Source organism: Mya arenaria, chromosome 16 (assembly GCF_026914265.1).
Source record: "Mya arenaria isolate MELC-2E11 chromosome 16, ASM2691426v1".
In the NCBI taxonomy this organism is placed as follows: domain Eukaryota; kingdom Metazoa; phylum Mollusca; class Bivalvia; order Myida; family Myidae; genus Mya; species Mya arenaria.
The window spans coordinates 33,722,022-33,730,279 of record NC_069137.1 but is presented as its reverse complement, the minus strand read 5'-3'; the positions used below and the strand labels follow the sequence as shown (position 1 = coordinate 33,730,279).

At 33.1% G+C, this 8,258-nt stretch overlaps 1 protein-coding gene across 2 annotated transcripts in view; it reads right to left on the bottom strand.

Annotated features, from left to right (window-relative positions):
- Positions 1-8,258, bottom strand: part of LOC128222015 (uncharacterized) — a 38,697-nt gene that overhangs the window by 19,206 nt on the left and 11,233 nt on the right. The window contains exon 3 of one of the 2 annotated variants that reach the window (XM_052930756.1): positions 6,763-6,836. The gene's annotated coding sequence lies outside the window, so the exon portion shown is untranslated. Of the gene's footprint in view, positions 1-5,912; positions 6,052-6,762; positions 6,837-8,258 lie in introns of those variants that run through there. The other variant, XM_052930757.1, reaches the window with a different exon arrangement.

The window sequence follows — 8,258 nt, the reverse complement described above, 5'->3', positions numbered from 1 at the left end:
TAAAAAGACAACTTGCATATTATTAACAAATGAGAATAATATGCTATTTTTTTCAAAATTATTAACAAAGTTTACTTTATCAACACTTCGTGACACTGGTTTCACCTTAATATCTCTTTGTGAAACGTTCAGACATTTTTGAAATTTTTATCTCATGATAAAATCAATGCTTTCAACAGTTTACAAAATAATGATATTTCAGCATGAATGGAAAACATGTTGCCAAAAATATCTTCTTTTCTCTTTCAGTAAATGTTCTTACATAAATTTCATTGACAGATTTTATTGCATAACCATCCTTGAGTGATATGTGTTTTATGCATGACAAAAACAAATAAACCTTGAAAAGAATATTTCCAGGTAAATTATCTTTAAAGACCTATTAAGGTCCACAACACAAGGTGATTGCTTGAAAGTTGAATGCAATCCTTAATTTTTTTGGGTTGCTTGTAGTGGTTGGTTTAATTTTTTTATAAAGTTTTAATAATTGATGAGTTATCTCCCTTTTTAATGTAATTTATGAGCAGTACAATTGGATTGCAGTGCAGCTTATTTGACTTATTCCAGAGGTGTTAAAGAGCAGATAACATAACTTCGGAAGTGACTACGCAATGGTACATCATTTTATCTCCAACACATCGATGACACTGAATAAAAGCAATTTTGGTTTAACCAAATCAGACGAAGAACTACTTTTGAAAAAAATTCGCTGAACATGCTGGATCTTCTTTTTAGTTTACATTTTTGCTGCATTAAATTGTTTATACAATAAAAATACAGAGTGGTTTTGTTCAACCAATTTCAGTCTTCTAACAAGAAAAGTAACATTTTTCTAACCACGTTTATGTACACAAATGGAACTTGTTAAGGTTTTGGGAGTTGTGAAAAACTAGAAATCATTTTGTGTGCAAATGGGTTAATTCACTATAGAATATAGATAAGGATTTTATTTGGTGGTCTCCCGAAATACGTAGAGGCTGAGCATTTTCAATGAGTCAGCCTATCCCGGCCTGCAACTATTTGAGGGATGGCTTTTATAATTATGATCATCATTTGTAATAAAACTACTTTTTAATACAGTACACAGGGTTCGAATTTAGACTCGCATACTCGCAAAATGCGAGCGACATTTGCAAATTGCGAGTGACTTTTATTCAAGCTCGCAAAATTCTGCAAGTGGCTTTTTCTAGACCACAAAATGTTACACGGAAAGTAGAATAAACATGAACTTAACTCCGCACCGTAGTCGAGTGTAAACAGCCTTTAAGTGGCATGTTTACACTACCAGTAGAAGACAGTACGGAGTCACGCTCTAGTAAGTTTTCAAAAATAAAACAAATACGGAAAAGGCCGAGTTTTATCTCGAATCTTTCCGGGATGCTCTGAGGCATGCATATTTCAAATGACGTAATCACCTAGCTCAATCATTGGCTGAATTTGGCGCTTTCGCGCACTATATGTAAACCCCATCAACCTTTGAATATATTTCCGCCCAACTGTCAAAGTGAATAGACTTCATCGATCGATATATTTCATGGTCTAAAGCATCCTTGCTACATTTACTGTTGCTTTTATTTATTTTGAATTTATAATGTTATTGTTTTTACTACTAATCTGTAGCTTGCTTGCCGAATGGGTATTACCCGATGGCGAGGGTGAATATACAATTTTAGTGAACAATGTCAAATTATTGGACAGCTTTGTTATCAAAAAGCGGCCAGCATCTGATGAGTCTTTCCGAACCCCCCAAAATGAATAAGCCATCAACAAGTTCCAGCAGTCGAGTGACTCGAGATTTATACGTTTTAATATTCATAATATGTCTAAGATGTAAATTTCTAATTAAATTAGGCAATATCATAAGGGAATAAAGCAAATAATAAATTTGCAAGTTGATTTTTCATTTTGCGAGTTGCTTCAAAAAGCACTTGCAAAATTATGGCAGTGCTCCTCAAAGTTAACTTCGAACCCTGGTACACTCATTGAGTTAGACCAACTTTTCTCGCTCACTCCGAGGGATAAAGTCAATGATCGCGGATTTCCTGAAAGGTTAAAACTGTTGCCCTTGCTAAAATCCCCCCCGAGTTCCTCCGAGTAGCTGGCTTACTGCCGAGTTTAATATGAACGATAGCGTTGGAAATCGTCCGATTTTGTGATCCCGCAGCGGAACTCCGAGTCTAATCAGATAAGCAAGATATCATTTAAGCTATTTATTTTTATGCTTATGCACATTGTTAATCATAAAAGATTCTTACATGTACCAGCATTTAATTTGTATTTGTGTCCGTAAACGCCAACTGAATATTGTCTTGAATAATAAACATTGAATCATTAAAGTATTGCCACTAATTTTATCATATCATAAAGCAACCGACATTTCACATGATTCTGAACCATGACCTCTGACGTTAAGCGCGTGATCAATACAATGTAGAATATACTTTTTATTATTGGTGGTTAAAAAAAGCTATGACGTTTAATGAAATTTTCCACAGAAAACAAGGCAAGAAGGCCTTCAAAACCATGCGCTGTGAACTTTGAACGCGTGTTTGACCTCCTGATTTTCCGAAAATGGGTAAACTAGCCTTTCTCGGGTGAAATGTGTTTATCAATGTATTCAATCATTAGCAAAAACATGTTTATAAGATGCATGTGCAACTAGTGAAATACGACTGCATTCTTGTGGTAAGCTAACTTCATGCAAAACGGGCAGAGGAAAAAGAATAATAGCAATTTACTGGAGCCGTGTTAATCGGTTGAAAATTTTAATAAAAAAAATAACTTTATCGTAGATTCTTATCAAGTGTCTGCAGAGTTTCGCGGAGTAAACCCCTCCGAGGAACGCCCCATTCGTTATTCTTCGGTCGCCTGATCACCCTCTGGGGGCCTTAAATTCAAACTCCGAGGAACGATAAGTCGATAAAATCATTGTGTTGGCCGCGAAAGCGAAAATCCGCGGAGGGAAACGGAAAGTGGGTCTTACTCGTTGAGTGTACTGTATATAATTATTCAGCAGACATGTGCATTATTTCATTGTGGTGAAGACAAAAAGGCAATCAGATTTATTTTCTTCAGTAAACTTACATGTAATTACCATGGCATTATTATGATGTCATTTTGAGGTTAAATGGAAACCTTTCCTTTATTCATTATAAGTAAAGCTCACCAAAGCCAGACCAAATGATAGCATTGAAGACTAATATTAATATCATATTTAACTAGAACTGTAAGCCATAGGCTAACGAATACCCCCCACCCCTCCATGTCTTAAGGTTGTTTGCCCTGGAGTTAGGCCGGACAAAGCTAATTTTGCCTACAAGGGGAGATAACTCCAGTCAGGGTCATGTGACCTGTACCAAATTCACAGAGGCGAAAGTTTACAACATGGCCATTAATTTCTGAAAGTTTGATAAAGATTTGTTGAATAATAACAAAGATGAATCCCGGACAGGGCTTATTTTGCCTACTTTAACACATCAAGGGGAGATAACTCCAGTCAGGGTCATGTGACCTGTACCAAATTCACAGAGGCGAAAGTTTACAACATGGCCATTAATTTCTGAAAGTTTGATAAAGATTTGTTGAATAATAACAAAGATGAATCCCGGACAGGGCTTATTTTGCCTACTTTAACACATCAAGGGGAGATAACTCTGGTCAGGGTCATGTGACCCGTACCAATTTCACAGAGGCGCAAGTTTACATCATGGCCATTAATATCTGAAAGTTTGAAAAAGATTTGTTCAATAACGACAAAGATAAATCCCGGACAAAAAAAAACGGACGGACAGACGGACAGACGGACAGACAGACAGACAGACAGACGGACAGACGGACAACCCGATTCCAGTATACCCCCCCAAACTTTGTTTTGGGGGGTATAAAAACTTTGTTTTGGGGGGTATAATTACCAAATCTACACAAGTTCGTGCATGTGTAATGAATTAGGAAAGATTTTTCCAGGAGTGTAAAACATGATTTCTACTGGAGGCAAATTGTTCATAAGTCTATCAAACAAGACTTTTTGGTACTGAGTAATATCATCTGAGAATACGGCATACATTTACAGCATATGAAATTACAGATAAGCAATCATTAAGTACAAGTCTTAATCTTTAAAAACTTCAACTGATAAAAGGTCCGCCCTCTGCACGCCACTTATCCGATACACAATCCCATCATCAGATTTTGCGTAGACAATATGTCAGCCAATGAGGTTGTATTTTAAGTTAGTAAGATGACATGAATTAAATTCTTAATCATTAAGAAGGGTTACGCTCACAGTCCGCCCATTCTTAATCATTAGGATTGTATTTCATGTCATCTAACTATAACTTGGTACACAGGGCCTTCCATTTTTAAATATTTCAAACTAATAGTATGAACTTGACCTTGCCAATAAAATTATTGATTTTTTTCTCTGAAAATTGTAGCAGTTGTCTCTGGGACACTAAGATTTTTTTCTCCAGTTTTTCCAACTATTTGATAATTTGCAAATATTTTATTGCAATAAAATACTTAGGATTTTTTCTCCAAAACATGGGAGGATTTGAACTTTCAATGAATCTTATAATTCTGAAGTTATAGCCCATTTTAAGTGAGTAATACACTTCCAGTTTTCCTTTAATGAAAGCCACGTTAGACTTAAATTGTAATTATTTCAATCAAAATAGAAATTTGAATAGAAATATTGAATGTACTAAAAAATTTTTTATCTTCAACCTCAATCATACAATGATGTGGATTTAAAAAATAAAGTAAACAGAAGCCATTGCTAAAAATTGACCCCTGACAAGCAGACATTCACACATTATATTAATTAATACACTAAGGTTTACTGTAGAAAGCCAAACTACATGTATCCTCAAAATAATAAATAATTAGTCTGTCAAAAAGTGTATGTACATGAGTCAATCAAAAACAAGAAAACAATGTCATGCCAATTCATAACATACAGACCTGAAACAATTATTTCCATTATCCGCACAATATGCGAGATTTGTCCAATTTTTAGTCCTGTCAATCTTCAATCTTTACATGTGTTCAGATAGTGATTTGACAATATAAAATATTACGTATTTCATATGCTCATATTTCATATAAATATTATTTCATTATTAATATAGTTTCAAATTAAATATTTGATCTACCAGTTGGAGTTAACAAAATATACCATTTTATTATGCTCCACAGATATAACTAATTATTAATATGAACCACTTAAAATTATTTTATGATGATCGAGTTTCATCCAGGACAAATACTATTGAGAATATTTTTATTGTATAATTTTATTATATTACAACCTCATCTAAAATCTGTGGTTTATTAGTGCATCTACGGTGTCAAATTTCATCTCAAATTTTACTAGGTTAAGTTGGTTTAAATGAAATGATAACATTAACTAAATGATATTCATCTCCAATGTCATTTCCAATACATCAACTGCACTTGTTATCAGGCAATTAATTTCATGGTTTCACACAGCTTGCTATGCTATCTTTGTAAATCACCATCTTTCAATCAAGAACAATGCACCATAAGGCCTACTATTTTTAATTTGAAACATCATTTGTCAGGCCATTAATTTTGGCCTGAAGTGAAATTGCAGTAAGATCGATTGACTTTATTCTCAAATTTCAAAAAAAAAATGGATGAAAAAGTCATGTTGTTTAATCATTGCTATTTCAACAATTGCCTTCACAAAACAATGATCAAGTATTTTAAAGTCGTTGATTGTTCAATTTATTTAAAAGACTTAATATGGACATGTTTATTACTCTCACATTATGAGCTTTAAAAACATACAATTGTGACAAAGACAACCAAACTTACATGTATCTCCTTTTTGTCATTATGTAATTTATTCAACTTAACTAAAACAACCAAATCTCACTAAAAATAAAACTTACAATTTAAACAGTGATCAAAACTGCCAATTGTAAGAATCACCAGATCAATTCCTTGATTTCAAAACACTCTTGAACAAAACACGACCCTTAACAAGTGTATCTACTTTTCCCTTAAATAAAGATACACATCAGATAAATAACAAGCTTATCTCCTTCAAATATCCACTCAGTTTCATACATCCACCATAAAACTGTGTACTTAAACTTCAAAATCAATCATAATATTCAAAACATATTTCCGGGACAGAAAAGAAATCCAGTGCATTACATTGCAACCAAGCATCCCTCAAAAATAATCAATGGCACAGAGCCAGCCCATAAAAAAGCATTAAATCACAGGGTGGATGCTATGTTACAAAATGCATGGTTACACTTTGTTACTATTATTATAGGCATGGTTACACTTTAACTACAACGCTGAAAATGGTTAATGTGTATTTCATTTAATGTTTAATATTAAGTTACACTTGTGGTTTATATTTGTACTTCTGTATGTAAGGATAAGAATCATCTCCATTTTGAAACTAAAAAGGAACATGAATAAGAGCATGTTAGATTTATATTACATTATTTGGAAACTACAGGGTCAATAATACAATGAAAACCACTTTTAATAAAACCATTACTCACTAAATTAGGCTGTGAAAATGAAATAAAAAAAAACACAATTCAATTGAATTTGCTGATTTTCAACCAAATGAACTAATAGAATAAAGAAGCAATAATTGACACACAGTAAAATTAATTTCAATAATTAATGTAACAGTTAAAACATTCAGCCTGCATGACTCAGATGTGTACATACAAGAGTACAGTGGATTATATTTTTTATAGGCAGATGAAAACTAACCTTTTGCAACCGACACAATTCAACAACCACATTGAAGTCATAACACAGTTCCCCCCAGGTGGCTTCTTGGACCTCTGAAATGAAAATGACAAACGTACATAACAACCTCAGGTTACAAAAGTCCTTTTAATGTAACTTTCTTTCAAACATATTCTTTTGAAATAGTGAAAGGCACTTTTGCCGTAATGTTATGTGACATTCTTAAGTCTTCCAAGGTTTAACAATATATTTTTCAAAGAGGCCAAAACATTAAGTGTCCATTTTTTTAACAATAAAAGAATATAGATTTTGTTATCTAATTGTTCAAAGATTGTGCTGTTTTATGGTACCTTTTATCTTAGAAGACAGTTAAAATTGTCATTAACCTAAAAAAGGCACAAACACTTTCAACTTAAATAAATCTAATGACAGTTCAAAATGTCATAAAAATAATGATAGATCATGAGACACGTTTGTTTTAACGTAGTTCCCTCACAGTGAAGTGTGAAATCCTGTAATTACAATAACATGTGCTGCTCAAAAAATGTGTTATTGTTATAATTATGTCATTATGAGAGAACCATTCATATTTACTAATATCCTGTAAAACATCAGTTCGTGTATTATAACACTTAATTGTTTAACCTTGGTTAAACCAGGTCTTTAGGATCAGAAGTTTTTTTACCAAAACTGGATGGGAAATTTTAAATAATTTAATCTGCAAAATTCCCAAGTTTGTCATGCAGGGATTTTAGCAATCACAGAAATACGGTCGCAAACACTTACACCAAAACAATGGCTGCAGGCTTCAAATAAGCACTTTCTTGCGATTTCGCAGACAGGGAACCAAATTATGACATATCTGACAATAATATTGACTACATACACAATATATATGACTGTTAAGATGTAAAACTGCAAATCTTAACGATAAAACATGGTACTTCATTATTGGAGGGCCATAAACATGTATAGTCAAGTTCATTGGTTGATATGGCTAGTAATAATCTGTAGAAAATGTTGTGAAATTGTAGCCAGCATTTCTTGGGCAGAGTATCAACATTTCCAAAGCCAGACAACATATTCTCTGAACAATGTCCACTGATGCATGTTTCACTGTCATTAGCAAATTGTTATTGCGGAATCATGTAATAAAATGATGTGTCTGGGTAACATTTATATTGTCTATCAAGCCATTAATATTAATATATGTTAATTATTAATCGCAATACATAGTGTGTTACAGGTAAGAACATCGCATTAACTAACGCCTGAACGTTTGCCTGTTTTTTGTTATCTGTTCAAATTAGGGGCATTAAAATATAACTCGACAATAAAAAATCTAGAGTTATGGGCCTTGCTTATGAATGGAATTCTTTCTCGCAATATCTGTATCAAGTTTCGTGTGAATATCTTTAATACATTTTAAGTTATTAACTTTTAATGGTAACAGTTTTTGCAGTTTGTTTGACGACATTTGTTCATTTATGACAATATGATGATATTATATAGAAACC